Source organism: Anabrus simplex, chromosome 2, assembly GCF_040414725.1.
Source record: "Anabrus simplex isolate iqAnaSimp1 chromosome 2, ASM4041472v1, whole genome shotgun sequence".
NCBI classification, from domain to species: domain Eukaryota; kingdom Metazoa; phylum Arthropoda; class Insecta; order Orthoptera; family Tettigoniidae; genus Anabrus; species Anabrus simplex.
This window is the reverse complement of record NC_090266.1, coordinates 1093999196-1094016236: the sequence shown is the minus strand read 5'-3', so window position 1 is coordinate 1094016236 and position 17041 is coordinate 1093999196.

Sequence of the window (17041 nt, the reverse complement as noted above, 5' to 3'; positions counted from 1 at the left end):
ACCGAGCTCGATAGCTGCAGTCGCTTAAGTGCGGCCAGTATCCAGTAATCGGGAGATGGTGGGTTCGAGCCCCACTGTCGGCAGCTCTGAAGATGGTTTTCCGTGGTTTCCCACTTTCACACCAGGCAAATACCGGGGCTGTACCTTAATTAAGGCCACGGCCGCTTCCTTCTACTTCCTAGCACTTTCCTATCCTATCGTCGCCATAAAACATATGTGTCGGTGCGATGTAAAAAAAAACAAAAAAGACAGACAGACAGACAGACAGACAGACAGAGAGACAAATTGTAAAAGTTTGCTTTTATTATGTGCACTTACCGTATGTATTTTTCTGGACATATTATTATTATGTTCTTTCTGGTGAAAATGGTTCTTGATTGGTTTTACGTCCCACTAACTTCTATGGTATACGGAGACGCTGTCATGGCTGGTTTCCTTCCCACAGGAGTTCATAAAATAACTAGTAAATTTACTAACACGCCTTCAAATACCAACGAACTGAGTATGGATCGGACGTTCCAACTTGGACTCAGAAGGTCAGCGCTCTACCGTCTGAGATGCTCAGCCTAGAGAAAGTGGTTCTGTTTTCTACAATCGTACCATATTATATCACTGTAAATCAATTTCTAACATTGTACTTTCATAACGCATTTTTAACCATTCGCCTTATTTTTACACCGCAGATGGCTTTCCGGCCATTATTACAAGCGTCACTCCTTAATCGAGTATTCCACCGTCGATTCTTCCCCACACGCTCGCCATTCTTGTGTGTCGGCTATGCGGCCTCACGTCCCACCCTTTAGCCCAGCACAGGCCGTAAGCACCGAGGATTAGCCTAACAAATAGCGGAAGATTGATTGAGTAACGTACCGTGATTATCGTTACACCAGGGACAGCTTCACAACCTCACGCCCTGCAGTTACTGCAACCCTAATATGCATATAAAGCATTTGTTAAAGAACTGTTGTCTGTCTGTCTGTCTGTTTGTTAAGTCTTCAGCCCAGAGGCTGGTTTCATACTTTATAAGGTTGAAGGAAAGCGACAAAAACCGATGGTGGCGCCATAAACAGACTTACAAGGCATGATGACTTAGTTTCCCATTGTTATTCTCACTGGACCAGAAAATGCTATTGTATTTTGAGTAGAAAATCTCGTAAAATCCAGAAGCACTAATTGTGCTCTGACTCATCATCAACCACAGTCAAATGTGACACTGAGACTTCGGTGCAAGCTACAATTTACTCTGGCTTTTGCCCAGGAATAACTGTAAGAATACTGCATACATCAAGAAATATCTACAGTGTGTAAGAAAAGTTAATACTGGATTTATACACATTTCGAAATTTTATAAGATTTTCACTTAAATGAATGTAGGGTAATAATTATGTTAAATAATTGGATACACGATATTTCCGGTAAGCACATTTGCAGATCGCTCAAGCTGTATTTTAGTGTTACTTTTCTTCTGTACATAAGTTTGTTATACAGTGATCGTCACCTACATGTACAAAATTGAGTGAAATGTTCATGGCAATGCTTATTTTCATACGATGTATAATGACAGGAGATAATATTTTGATTAGAATAGTTTCATTAATAGTATATACAGTAGTTTCGAAAATCATTGAAACTCTTGGAGAGATTACTCTGCCCCATCACAGATAAATGTTCAACCGCCCGCGCACGGCTATGAAAGCATATTTGTCAGCAAGTATCTCTTTAGAATTTCTCACTATAGCATTTATTACACTTTAAGTATTCGTAGCTTTGCTAGTTGCTTTACGTCGCACCGACACACATAGGTCTTATGGCGACGATGGGACAGGAAAGGGCTAGGAGTGGGAAGGAAGCGGCCGTGGCCTTACTTAAGGTACAGCCCCAGCATTTGCCTGGTGTGAAGATGGGAAACCACGGAAAACCATTTTAAGGATTGCCGACAGTGGGGTTCGAACCTACTATCTCCCGAATACTGGATACTGGCCGCACTTAAGCGACTGCAGCTATCGAGCTCGGTATGCATGAATTCTATTCTGTGTACTCAGTGGGTGTGCTACGAAGTATGGATTGTGAAACTCTGTGTTTGTACTCAGGAGATGGGGGTATAGAACCACATAGTAGACAGCCCTGTAGATTTCCCGTGGTTTCCCAGTTTCAAACCAGGTAAATACCCGGTATGTTCACTTCGTGACACCAGATATGATCGGCTAATATTTTACTAAAACCCAGGGTACGTACACGATGGAAAACAAGGCGTACACTATCATAGAGATTTCTCGACTAGTTAATTTAAAGAGGTTTATCTGCGGTTTGTCAATAAAATGGTTTACTTCGATGCTTTCAAAACTCCTTGAATGTTAATATTCATTACAAATTGCGTTAAATGCTGCCTGTCACGTTAAAATAGAACTATGCTAGTTTCGTGATAAAGTGTTTATTAAACGGATATTGAAAAAGCAAAACAATAAATATTCACACGAAAGGCTACAGCATTAGATGAGGTACTGTGCACAAAGTTTGGATCAGATTTTCGTGCACAAGTCTCCGCTCAAATCTTTGGGAGGAAGTTTACCTCGATTTCACCCGCACGACCGCTTCTTTCCCGGTCAAATCATTCGCAATTGTAGTGTCACTGAAAATCTAACTGTACTAGTTGGAAGTTAGTGGAAGCTCTCTTACTTGTGACTTTGAAACTGTGTCTGTTAAATAAACCTCGTTTGTTAGAGAAACATATAGAATTTAAATTTAGTTACGATGCTTGTTCGTGAAACTATCCAAAATTTATCCGTACCACATATCTGAGTTCTAAACGTGGTAACAATGGAGGTCGATAACGTCACACAGGATCGATTTGCAAGTCCAAATAATGCCGGATGTTACTAAAACATAAGGATGTTTATGTGCTGTATTATTTAAATATTTACACAGTCTTGTCAGTATTCCGTTTTGTTGAATTCTATTATCTACTAACAAGATATCCGTGTTTCGCTACGGTATTATACTGAAATTTATAATTGAATGCTTATCGTTTTATATATAACCCACCGATATTCGCGATCTGACTCGTTTTCTGAGAGATTCCGCCAAAATTCGCGATCTGACTCGTTTTCTGAGAGATTACGGCAACGTTCCTTCCATTTTTCAATCTTTTCTCCAGCAATCGATTTCGTACTTCCCGGGATAGGTACAGATATTCCACCCGGTCAGTTGGTTCCCTAAATCTTTGCCATCTTTTCCTATAAGCATTTTTAATGTGGATCAAATCCTTGAGGAGATCCGGCATGGTGTCGTCTTGGGTGCCTTGGCGGTAAATTACATCTGCTGCCGTTGTCATTGATGACAGTATGACCAGCACCATTGTAGCCCGTAGGCAAGTGCGCAGGACTTCTGGCGATACGAATGACATACTTCCGTGCATTATTGACCTTATTACAGAGGTGAACAATTGCACGGTCAATCATATATCTATCGTTTATTTTAAATATGTTTAAATATTTGTTTATATGCCAGAAGAATCTACTGTAATCTAAGAAGGTTCCCCAAAGGAAAAGATGGCTCTTGAAAACGAACCCAGGAGAGATTGAAAATGATCGGTTTATGATCAGAATAAGTACATTGAAAATCCACAGCCTGTTTCCAGTCATTCAACCGGGTCAGGAATGGAATGGAATGGAATGAATAAGCCCTACCGAAGCCTGTCGCACTCCACTGGGGAAATGATTAACTGAATGACAAATGAAATGAAATGATATTGGAGAGTGTTGCTGGAATGAATGATGACGGGGAAAACCGGAGTACCCGGAGAAAAACCTGTCCCGCCTCCGCTTTGTCCAGCAAAAATCTCACATGGAGTGACCGGGATTTGAACCACGAAACCCAGCGGTGAGAAGCCAGCGCACTGCCGCCTGAGCCACGGAGGCTCCTTATAAGTACATTAGGAACAGTAAAATCAATTGGTCTCACCTCCGTTTTCACCCCACCGCGGTTAAGTTAATTTACTCCTCACCCCCCAAGAAAAAAGAAAGCGTGTTTCTTTATGTTTAAAGGAGATTCCAAATACCAATGTTCACGTGTGTTACTTTCAGTTTTGAGATATAAGTATTCCCATAAAAATAATTCTCTTTCTTCACTTACTTTCACAATTCCCCCTCCCCTATGTGAATTTTCCGGCAAAATATATTTGTTTCTTTAATAGTAAAAAATATTCTATATACCGATTATCTTCAGTTTTTGAGATATGTGTCCTCATGAAACGAATTTAACTCCTTTTCACACCCGCCCCCAAAGTTGATTCCCCCCTCCCCCCAAACGCGTCGTTTTATTTTTAAAGAAGATCTAAATACCAATTTTCACGCCTATAACATCTTTAGTTTTTATTAGATGTAAGTGTCCTCATACAATTAATTCAATTAATTTTTCAATTTTTCACCACCCCCGACCCTTCATTGGATTTTCCGAGAATACCTGTTTCTTTGCTTTAACAGGAGATTCCAAATAACAGTTTTTACGTCTGTAACATTTTACGTTTCTGTGATATTATGTAGATATAGTCTTTCTAAAAAGTCACCCCAGTTTGTCACTCCTGTTTAACCCCCATTAATTAGATTTTCCAAAAACAAAAAAATAAATGTTTTTGTCTTTTTAAAGGAGATTCCATATACTAACTGTCTGGTCTGTAATATCTTCAGTTTCTGAGATATAAGTATCCTCATTAAAGACATTCAACCCCTTATTCACACTTTTCACTCCTCCTATTGGGATTTTCCGAAAACAAAAAAATACGTGTTCTTTTATTTTTAAAGGAGATTCTAAATATCAATTTTTACATCTGCAAACTTTTGAAGTTTTGAGATATAGATACACTCATTTTTAAAATAATCCCCCTTTTACCCCACCCCCCACTATTTGGATTTTCTAAAAACAAAAAATACATGTTAATTTATTTATAAAGGAGATCCCAAATACCGATTTTCAGGTCTGTAACATCTTCAGTTTCTGAGAAATAAGGATCCTTATTAAAGGCATTAAACTATTTTTCACACCTTTTCACCCATCCTATTGGGATTTTCCGAAAACAAAAAATACGTGTTTCTTTATTTTGAAAGTAGATTCTAAGTACCAATTTTTACATCTGTAAACTTTGAAAGATTTGAGATATAGATACACTCATTTTCAAAATTCACCCCCCTTTTCACCCCCCATTATTTGGATTTTCCAAAAACGAAAAAATACCTGTTTATTTATTTTTAAAGTAGATCCCAAATACCAATTTTTAGGTCTGTAATATCTTCAGCTTCTTAAATATAAGTAGCCTCATTAAAGGCATTCAACCCATTTTCACCCTTTTCCACCCTTCCTATTGGGATTTCCGAAAACAAAAAATTACCTGTTTCTTTATTTTTAACGGAGATTCTAAATACTAATTCTTACATCTATAAACTTTAAAAGTTTTGAGATATAGATACACTCATTTTCAAAATTCACCCCCCTTTTCACCCCCCATTATTTGGATTTTCCAAAAACGAAAAAATACCTGTTTCTTTATTTTTAAAGTAGAACCCAAATACCAATTTTTAGGTCCGTAATATCTTCAGGTTCTGAAATATAAGTAGCCTCATTAAAGGCATTCAACCCATTTTCATCCTTTTCCACCCTTCCTATTGGGATTTTCCGAAAACAAAAAAATACCTGTTTCTTTATTTTTAAAGGAGATTCTAAAACTAATTTTTACATCTATAAACTTGAAAAGTTTTGAGATATAGATATACTCATTTTCAAAATTCACCCCCTTTTCACACCCCCCCATTAATTGGATTTTCCAAAAACACAAGAATATGTGTTTCTTTATTTCTAAAGGGGATCCCAAACACCAATTTTCAGGTCTGTAATATTTTCAGTTTCTGAGATATAAGTATTGTCATTAAAGACATTCAACCCATTTTTCACCCCTTTTCACCTCCTATTGGGTTTTTCTGAAAACAAAAAAATACATGTTTCCTTATTTTAGTACCGGTATCCTGATTAAAGGCATTCAACCCCTTTTCCACCGTTTTTCACCCCTCCTATCGGGATTTTCTGAAAACAAAAAATACGTGTTTCCTTATTTTTAAAGAAGATCCTAAATACCAATTTTTACATCTGTAAAGTTTTGAGATATAGATACACTCATTATAAAATTTCAACCCCCTTTTCACCCCCTTAGCGACGGAATATCCAAAAATCCTCTCCTAGCGAGCACCTACATCTTAATATGAATGTATCCACAAAATTTCATTTCTTTATGTTCAGAAGGTTTGGCTCGGCGGTCAGTCAGTCAGTCAGTCAGTCAGTCAGTCAGTCAGTCAGTCAGTCAGTCAGTCAGTCAGTCAGTCAGTCAGTCAGTCAGTCAGTCAGTCAGTCAGTCAGTCAGTCAGTCAGTCAGTCAGTCAGTCAGTCAGTCAGTCAGTCAGTCAGTCAGTCAGTCAGTCAGTCAGTCAGTCAGTCAGTCAGTCAGTCAGTCAGTCAGTCAGTCAGTCAGTCAGTCAGTCAGTCAGTCAGTCAGTCAGTCAGTCAGTCAGTCAGTCAGTCAGTCAGTCAGTCAGTCAGTCAGTCAGTCAGTCAGTCAGTCAGTCAGTCAGTCAGTCAGTCAGTCAGTCAGTCAGTCAGTCAGTCAGTCAGTCAGTCAGTCAGTCAGTCAGTCAGTCAGTCAGTCAGTCAGTCAGTCAGTCAGTCAGTCAGTCAGTCAGTCAGTCAGTCAGTCAGTCAGTCAGTCAGTCAGTCAGTCAGTCAGTCAGTCAGTCAGTCAGTCAGTCAGTCAGTCAGTCAGTCAGTCAGTCAGTCAGTCAGTCAGTCAGTCAGTCAGTCAGTCAGTCAGTCAGTCAGTCAGTCAGTCAGTCAGTCAGTCAGTCAGTCAGTCAGTCAGTCAGTCAGTCAGTCAGTCAGTCAGTCAGTCAGTCAGTCAGTCAGTCAGTCAGTCAGTCAGTCAGTCAGTCAGTCAGTCAGTCAGTCAGTCAGTCAGTCAGTCAGTCAGTCAGTCAGTCAGTCAGTCAGTCAGTCAGTCAGTCAGTCAGTCAGTCAGTCAGTCAGTCAGTCAGTCAGTCAGTCAGTCAGTCAGTCAGTCAGTCAGTCAGTCAGTCAGTCAGTCAGTCAGTCAGTCAGTCAGTCAGTCAGTCAGTCAGTCAGTCAGTCAGTCAGTCAGTCAGTCAGTCAGTCAGTCAGTCAGTCAGTCAGTCAGTCAGTCAGTCAGTCAGTCAGTCAGTCAGTCAGTCAGTCAGTCAGTCAGTCAGTCAGTCAGTCAGTCAGTCAGTCAGTCAGTCAGTCAGTCAGTCAGTCAGTCAGTCAGTCAGTCAGTCAGTCAGTCAGTCAGTCAGTCAGTCAGTCAGTCAGTCAGTCAGTCAGTCAGTCAGTCAGTCAGTCAGTCAGTCAGTCAGTCAGTCAGTCAGTCAGTCAGTCAGTCAGTCAGTCAGTCAGTCAGTCAGTCAGTCAGTCAGTCAGTCAGTCAGTCAGTCAGTCAGTCAGTCAGTCAGTCAGTCAGTCAGTCAGTCAGTCAGTCAGTCAGTCAGTCAGTCAGTCAGTCAGTCAGTCAGTCAGTCAGTCAGTCAGTCAGTCAGTCAGTCAGTCAGTCAGTCAGTCAGTCAGTCAGTCAGTCAGTCAGTCAGTCAGTCAGTCAGTCAGTCAGTCAGTCAGTCAGTCAGTCAGTCAGTCAGTCAGTCAGTCAGTCAGTCAGTCAGTCAGTCAGTCAGTCAGTCAGTCAGTCAGTCAGTCAGTCAGTCAGTCAGTCAGTCAGTCAGTCAGTCAGTCAGTCAGTCAGTCAGTCAGTCAGTCAGTCAGTCAGTCAGTCAGTCAGTCAGTCAGTCAGTCAGTCAGTCAGTCAGTCAGTCAGTCAGTCAGTCAGTCAGTCAGTCAGTCAGTCAGTCAGTCAGTCAGTCAGTCAGTCAGTCAGTCAGTCAGTCAGTCAGTCAGTCAGTCAGTCAGTCAGTCAGTCAGTCAGTCAGTCAGGACAAGTTATTTTATATATATAGATTATCTGTTCTGCACTCGTGTGTACTGGAAGTTAGTTGTGAAATGCAGGGTGGTAGGTGGACGTTTAGTAAATCACATTATGTGTGTTTGAGTGGCCAATTAATATTTATTAACACGAAAGAAGCAGAAAGTGAATTGACAATGACATATTCCTTTACTGACCTTGAAAAATTACAGAATAAATATGGAATCAGTTTTAATAAGAATCTGTATTCGAAACAAATTGACTCATAGAAAGTTAACTTAATAATAAAGTGTACACGGAGGCTGAAATATGTGTGAAATAAATGGTAAAATATGCAGGAGAATACATTGCAATTTCTCGGGATAGGTACATTTTTATACACACTCGATAAATTCAGACTTAAATAAGTTAAAATCACTAGCGATACAAAGCAATTGCTATGTTATTTTTCCAAAATGAGTGAATACTATTTCATTACACATCTCTAATATGCACCGTACGAGAGTTTATTACATTCGGAATGAAATGAAACATTGAGGTTCTTCCTGGTCTATATGAAACACGTTGATTTAATAGGGGAAAATAGGTTATTTTAAGGAATGATATCAATCGACGATGATCCTTCGTATTCGCCTGGTTCCTTACCGTGTGATTTTGATTTATTTACTTACTTCGATAGGTCGTTGTGCGCTTTACTTTAGCCACTTTCTACTTCTTGAAACTTGGGGAACGGCTGCGTGGCTTAGTAAGTGATCCTGAGTGTTGGGATGCCAGCTGCGACGGAATAGGAGTGAGCATCACCGTGATATTATGCGTCATGGCAATCCTTGTGTTCAGGCAGCCAGGACTATACAATCCAGTGGTGGTCTCTAACACGTTTGAGGAGAAGTGTAGAAGTAGAGTAGCATCCTGCTTCACAGAATTTTCACCCAGCACGCTCAAAACATTTTGAACAAGACTCGGATCAAGGGAACTAACGGAGTCCCACTTCCATTTTACTGGTGAGGGACTCGTTGAAAATAACGTGGCGAACAAAATGGAATTCGATGGAGAGCTATCACTATCAATGGGGCTTATGGAGAAAAGAAAGTAGAACTGGCTGAGTCAGCAAATAGGATGCGTCTGGATGTGTTAAATGTTGATGACATTCGCGTTAGGGGAGATAACGCGTAAGAGAGAAGATATAGTAAGTTCTCTTAACAGAAGTTTAGAAGGGAAAGACAGGGTGTGGGGTAGGACCGTTCATCAGGAATACTATTGCACGCAACATAGTGTATGTTAGGCAAGTAAATGACTGAATGATGTGGGTTGATTTAACAGTTGGAAGAATTACGACGGGAATTGTCCCAGTCTGCTCACCATGTGAGAATGCAGATGAGGATGACGTTGACAAGATTTATGGAGAACTAAGTGACATCGTAGTCAGGGTCGACAGCAGGGCTAGGATAGTGTTAATGTGTGATTTCAATGCGAGAAATGGAATTAGAACTGAAGGATATGAGAAGACGATTGGTAAATATTGGGAAGATTTGGAAGCTAATAGGAATTTCCTTTTATTTATTTATAATGTCTTATTTTACTGGCACGGTTAAGGCTATAAAGGCTACTCTTACACAGAACCAAGTTTATCTACTGTACAAAATGCTACGATTGTAACTTACACCTATAAACACACATATATACATGATGTCTAAAAATAAGTTACAGTAAGAGGACATGGTGTTCTAAAACAAAAATCGATCTGTGCCGTTTTTTATTTCCTCCTAGTGACAGCTCATAGGAAAATCGATAAAGAAATGTACGTTCAATCGTGAGCAACTTCTGTGTCAGCCTATGCAGCGTGTAGCCGACCAAGCTGTCTTGCTTGATAACGTTGGGCGGTGCTCTAACGTACAGTAGTATTCTGATGTGTCGCTCGCTCAAATTCAACTTTGCTATTACTGGCGACGTAGTGTTGAGCAACATCTTATTATCATGCCGAGATAATGTAGCGTCTTTTTTTCCTCATTATTATTATTATCATGCGTTCAGGCATCCTGAAACGACTGGCGTACAAAACTGGAATACTGGTAGTAAAGCTGTCGGTTTAGTGTGAGCACAGTGCATTGGTTTTTAAAGCATGTCGGTAACCACAGTATATTTCGTGCATGTCAAACTTCGCCACACTACAAAACAATTATGGTACTCAAATGACATACCCACGTAACATAACTTATCTATTAAAAGTAAATATTGCAAGCGCGTCCTTTCGTATTGACAGGTGTTAAAGACTATTTAGAACACAGAATCCTAGGATATAGGCTAATGAAACTAAGTCAATGGTAGATCCGTACGTTATTATTGTGTTTGATACGTGTTAGGATTTCCATTGTTAGATGCGCTTGTGAATGGTCGACTGTTGAGAGTGCTCTTGCATTATCGTAGTTATAAAGTAGTTAAAACCTATTAAAATGGTTTAATTTTGTGTGTGTGTGTGTGTGTGTGTGTGTGTGTGTGTGTGTGTGTGTGTGTGTGTGTGAGAGAGAGAACCATTTAGTGCTGTTTATATATTGGTGTTTAGTGCTTGTTGGTAGAAAGTGGGACTAGTGATATTTATTTGAATTTTATAACAAGTAGTTCAGTTGGCGTTCAGTAGATTACGATTTCTAGGTTTGGAATTTAGGTTTAGGAAACACGTTTCAAAATCCGTAGGTTCATTGGTATAATACTTACAAAGGCATATTATCATAACGAGTTGTAACTTTCGCAGCTTTTACAGTATTTCGTATAGATATCCGTTCAAATCATCACGAAGGTAATAATTTATTCAATTAAATAGCACGATACGCCTGTAAACCTCGATTTAAAAAGAAGTTAAAGGGAATACACGCTATTTCACTGGATAATTACTCAACAGTCTTTGGATTGTTGACGATTGTTTGCTGCATTCCGACGAGATCAAAGAGTATATGGTAGCTGAGTAAACAAATACAAGAATCAGCGGATTACTCTATTCAGAAAATTTGAAGTTCTAAGACCACGGCATACATTGTACTTTGCCACTTCGTTTACTTACCGAGGAAAAGTTAATAATCGAATTCCTATATCCCAATAATATTGCAGTTAAAGTCCCCGGCGTCGTTTTGAGGAAAATTATTGTGGACAACCTCTTGTTTTTCCGCATTCAAGGACACTTTTATTTTCCGTCCCGCGTAGTAGGGAAAATAATAGTAACCTACCAGCTGTAAAAAACATATAACCACATTTCAGTTGAGAATTGTAGTGTAAATACGGTATATTTAGATAGTATCTAGCCTGATATATTCGTGTGTATCCTTTTGTGTGTGTGTGTGTGTGTGTGTGTGTGTGTGTGTGTGTGTCATCTTCCGTGTGTATCTTTCGCGTGTATCTATTAGAACATGGTAGGATAAAATGGTGGGCTACTAATAATAATTTGTCTACGCATTTAGCTTGGTTGGTAATCCTTGAGTAGTTCTTGCTTGTTTCAAACTTGCAATGCTCATTTCTGTTTGTGCTTAGTAGTAACATAACATTCTTGTAGTGTACTGTAGTATCTTATTATAAATTAGCGTGCTTATTCTATTATTGTAAAATATTTGTGTAGTATAGTAGAAGTATCTGTAGAAACTATCCTACTAGAATTCTGTTGTTGTAATTAGGATAGGATTAACTGCAGTTTAGAATTGTGTAATTCTTGTGTTTTCCTTTCGCTAATCAGTAATTAACGGTAGTTTTTATCCTGTTTAGGATATAATATTTTGCGACAAAGTAGTAGTGTAGTAGTATATTAACTACCTTATTGTCGTGTGGTCTTTGTGTACTATCCTAGACAAAATTTCTTTCCTTCCACCTTCTTGCACATAATAAGTTATTTTATTTTCCCTTTTCTTTTCATTTTTCCGTAAAGTGTGACTAAGCAGTGCAAGTGTAGTAACTGTGGGTGTGAAAATGCATTAAGGAGTATGAGGGAAGAGTTGGAGAGTTGAGGGAGAGAGTTAGGATTCTCTCAGAAGGCAGGATGGAAGGTAGGCCTTCCTCAAACAATGTACATGATAGAGTAGGAATATAAGAGGGATGGGCAGGAAAGTGGGGAACTGTAGAAGACAGGTGGTCGAATGTTCTAAGGGAAGGAGATTGCAGCCTAAGGGCTCTATTCAGGATCAGAGTTTATTATTATTATTATTATTATTATTATTGTTATTATTATTATTATTATTATTATTATTATTATTATTATTATTATTATTTGCGACTTAATTTGTAGTGGTGAAGTTAGGACTCATGGTCCTCTCTTACACTTAACCACACTTCATTAACAGTGTGCATCTGGGAAAAATATTCAGAATCTTATATCTACCATTACAAAATAGAAAATAATAAATAAAATAACAAGCACTATAAATATTCTTAGTCATATCTTGAAACTATCGTTATAAATTAAAAGTTGAATGACACAAGATAACAAGCACAGTACACGTACATTCACACACACATCCAATCTACCAGATTCATTCAGCCTGGCGGCACACATCGTGGAGATTCTTACGGTAAGATGCCTTAAAGGAATTTGAGGACTTTATGGCTCTAATGTTGTGGGGGAGAGAATTCCATATTCTAGCTCCATTCACAACAAAGGAACGGCTAAATGCTGCTGGCCTGCTGAGAGAGATAGCAAGTGTACTGCCGGAGCGTGTGTTATGCTAGTGGAAAGAGGATAGGAAATTGAGTTGTGAAGATAGGTAGTATGGGATATTCTAGTTTATTACTCGAAAGATGATTACTGTTACGTGGAGGTTTCTACAGTATATCGTTCAAATTTTAGAAGAGAAAGTTGACGATAATAAGGGGTAACATGGACATCACAGCGTAAGGAGAAGATAAATCTAATACACGAGTTCATAGCACGTTGTAATCGGTTTAGTTGTTCTCTCGTGGCATCACTTAGTACTACGTCACAGTAGGAATATATAGGGAGGATAAGAGTATTTATAAGCCTAATTCTCATGTTCAGTGGCAGTATATTTTGATGATATCTTAGTGGGTGAAGGGAGGCGTACACTTTTCTACAGATGTGTGTAATGTGCTCTCCCCAGTTAAGATTCTCGTTTATAATTACATCAAGATTTCTTACCGAATTTTCGTATGGAATAATTTTACAATATAAAGTTATTGGAGGAAAGATTTTTATTTCTTTCCTCACCGATATTCTTCATCTGTCCAACAATAATAGCTTTATAATTGTGATGGATAGATTAAAATATAGTTTTCATGAGCGTATGAACAGATATCATTTAAGTCAGAGTTCATATAACCTATTGCATGATTGATGTCTGAAATTTTGGTATGATAATAGATTTGTAGATAGTCAGCATACAGGTGGTATTTACCGTGTCTTAGCAATGTCGATATATCGTTAATATAGATAACAAACAGACCTGGTCCATAAACTGAGCCTTGTGTTACCCCTGAATATTTCATCACCCATTCAGATGACCTATTATGAAGAATTATGCGTTGCTTTCTTTCGGTAAGATATGAGAGAAAGAATTAGAGATCTGTCCGTCCATGATGAAGTGGTTTCATTTTAGCTGCCAGTAATTCTATATTTACTGTGTCAAAAGCGCTGCCAAGATCAAGAAGTGTAAGTAGCGTCACCTGCCTTTCGTCCGTAACACGTCTCATGTCGTCTGTAACATTCAGCAGGGCAGTGGCCGTACTGGGTCCCTGTTTGAAACCCGATTGTAAAGGGTCAAGTAGTTTGTATTTATTTAAATAGTCGGTTAATTTCACGTGTACTATTCGTTCAAGAGGCTTGCAGAGAGACGAAAGAATGCAAAAAGGTCGATAATCTGTTATAAGTACAAGTGAGGAAGTTTTGGGAACAAGCTTTACAATGACATTTTTCCATATTTTTGAAAAGAGGCAACTTGTAAAGCACGTGTTGTATATGTGAGTAATGGCGGGAAGAATAATGTCAATTATGTGTTGTATTATGAATATGGATATTTCATAAGGTCCTACAGCAGATGATGTGATTGATAATACCTCGCGTTTCACGTCAATCTCTGTGACTTCGCAAATTCAAAGAATGGCCTATTTGGTGGTGGCTGATTCAGGAGAGAATTTTTAGTCTGTGATATTGTCTGCATTTCCAGTTTAATTGTTATTTCAGAAACATGAGCAATTTAATCTCTCCAGAGAGATATCTGTATTACATGGCTGGGGCAAAGCTTTTCCAGTTCCAATGGAACGAATTTGTTTCCAAGTGTTCGACACATTTAAATTTCCAGCCAGGTGATTTTAAAAAGAAACTTTCTTATTTCGAATTATTACTTTAATTCTATTCCGAAGTGTCCGATAATATCCAAGCACACTGGGAGAGAGTGTGCGTCTGCAGAACCGGTGTAACGCGCCACGGTGAGACATCATTTGTTAAATGTGATCGGTCAGACATGGAGAAGGAGGTCGAAAGACATTGGCCGTACGCTTAGGAGCATGTTTATCAAGGAGACCAAGTATAAGGGAACTAAAATTTTCAACTTTTTTATCGATATCTTTTATATCCTTTACCGTCATCCCAAGGACTATTCAAAGCATCAACTCTCACATGAACTATATTTATATGTTTAATGTCCCTGAATGTGATGTGTCTCGACTTATACTTGGGTACTTGGAGCGATTAAGACAAGTACAGTATATTAAGACATGTGTCGATATGCTATAGGTAGGGATCTGTCCATGTGATACTATTTTCTGTAGGTTGTTAGTGATCATTAAGCCAATTAATGTATGTGAATATGAGGTATGATTTGTTGGTTTTAGTGGAAGCACTGCCATGTCACATGTGTGAAAAATACTTGACAGTTGTTTTGTATCTCCAGCTTGTTCCAGTAAATTAGTATTGAAGTCTTCAAATATTAAAATATGTTCATAAGCAGGTGATAGTCTTTGTAGAATGTTTTCAGTGTCTGTCGTGGCCAATAAACAATTTCTATTAGGACTTTAACTATTGTCACAGTGACCTCGGCAAAAATTAACTCAGATCTGGGGTCAGTATAGTGGGCAGATGTGCATATGATTTTACATTTAATATAATCTCTACAGTACAATGCTACCCCGTCATTACGATTATCTATTCGGTCATGTGTCTGTGAGAAATTGGTACGAGTCATTGCACGCAGAACAACAGAGGGAAGATGAGGAACAGGGAACTGTTGCTGAGAAGTATGGAAGTAGAGGAAGGGAAAAGGTAGCGAAGGGAAATATAAAATAGAGGATAGTAAAAGACAGGTGGAACAGGTTTATGGGTTTATGGTGGGGGAGGGGAGAAAAGGAAGGAGGCAGTAGCTTTTGTAGCTGTCAGGAATGATAGGACGGAGCAAAAGGGGAGGGGATCAAATGAGGTGGGTAGGGTTGAGGCTCCGGTCATGGGGGATTGCACTGTTAGACATGTGAGGAAAGCGTGTGGAAGAAAGGGACGAGGGTAGAGTGATACCCAGGAATTAGGTTGAGGCAGATGTTGAAGAAAGCAGAAGAGAAGGAGGAGAGAAGGAGAAGGTGGTAGTGTTTCACACCGGTACCAACAACGTAAGGCAAGCAGGTATAAGTACCAACATAGTTGGGGATGTGTGAGATCCTTTAAGTGCAGCACGGGAGAAGTTTAAGGAAGCGGAGAATTTTATCAGTGGAATATGGCGTAGGAGGGATTCCGACTGGAAGGTGATCGGGGATTTAAATGAGAGTATGGGGTGGGTATGTGGTAAATTGCGAGCGAGATTTCTAGCTCCTAATGGGTGAGTAGGAGATAGGGATCAGCGCTCAGATGGCCTTCACTTAAACAGCAGTGGTATGTGTAAGTTAGGAAATTTGTTTAGAAGGGTTATAGGGACGTATATTCAGGGAAACGGGGTGATCTAGAGAGGGCTGATAAGGGTACAGGGGTATGGAAGTGGAGTAGGGATGACATAAAAATGGTAGTGTTGAACTTTAGAAGTACAGTAAAGAAAGGAATAGAATTAAGTATGTTAATAGATATGTACGAAGCTTCCACGGTGTGAAGAATTATTTAGTTTAATTTCCGGGTTGAACCGTGTTGTAGTTGCCTGTACATCACGTACAGTTTGCCGACGTTTCGAATATATTGCAGTATTCTTTGTCAAGGTGACTGAAATACCCCTACTCAATCCGAGGTAATCAGTCTCCCAGGCAGCAATTTACACCACTAGAGTTGCCCAGACCTTGGCCTTTTATATTCTAGCCTTTCTGGCTGACGTAAGACCTGGCTGCCTCCTGAGCATTCTGGAAGGTACAGTATGTGTCACAACGAGCTAGTGGGGCCTTGCCCGCGCTGTTATGTAATGGGGTTTAGGCCCGTGTGTTTATTTTGTGGTCTGTATCTCTTAAACTATGAATGATAGGCACCCAAGAATTACTGATTTTACATCCTTCTTCTAAATTTATGTTTCTCGGATGTTTCTTGATTTCGATAGCCTCGCGGATTTTTCTTTCCAGATTCCAAGGGATAGCCGCTAGGATCTTGGTCTTGTCAAAGGATATTCCATGCCTTGTTTCGTAGAAATGTTTGGCTATCGCTGAAATATCTGTTTTGGTTCTTGGTGTGACGGATATGTTCTTTTAGGCGGGTGGAGATCAGACGTTTCGTTTCACCAACATAACAAGCTCCGTAGCTACATTCAATGTGATATACTCCAGGAGCCTGTAATTCTATTGTGTCTTTTACTGGCGGTAGATAACGGGCTAACTTCCAGTGAGGTTCATAGATGGATTTTATGTCGTATTTGTCCAGTATCTTGCCGATCATGTCTGTAGTATTTTTAATGTAGGGCAGTATCGCTGTTTTCGGGCGGGTCAGTTCTTCTTTCCAGTTTTTTTCTCCTACGGCGGCCTTTTCTTTGTTCTCTTCTGATTTTTTAAAGACTCGTCGGATGTTATTGAGCGAGTAGCCATTTTTCCTGAGGGTTCTCGTGAGGTGTTCTTTCTCTTCCTCGAGGTGCTCTGCGTCTGATATCGCTATGGCCCTGTTCACCAGTGATGTTAGGACAGCCTGCTTTTGTGATG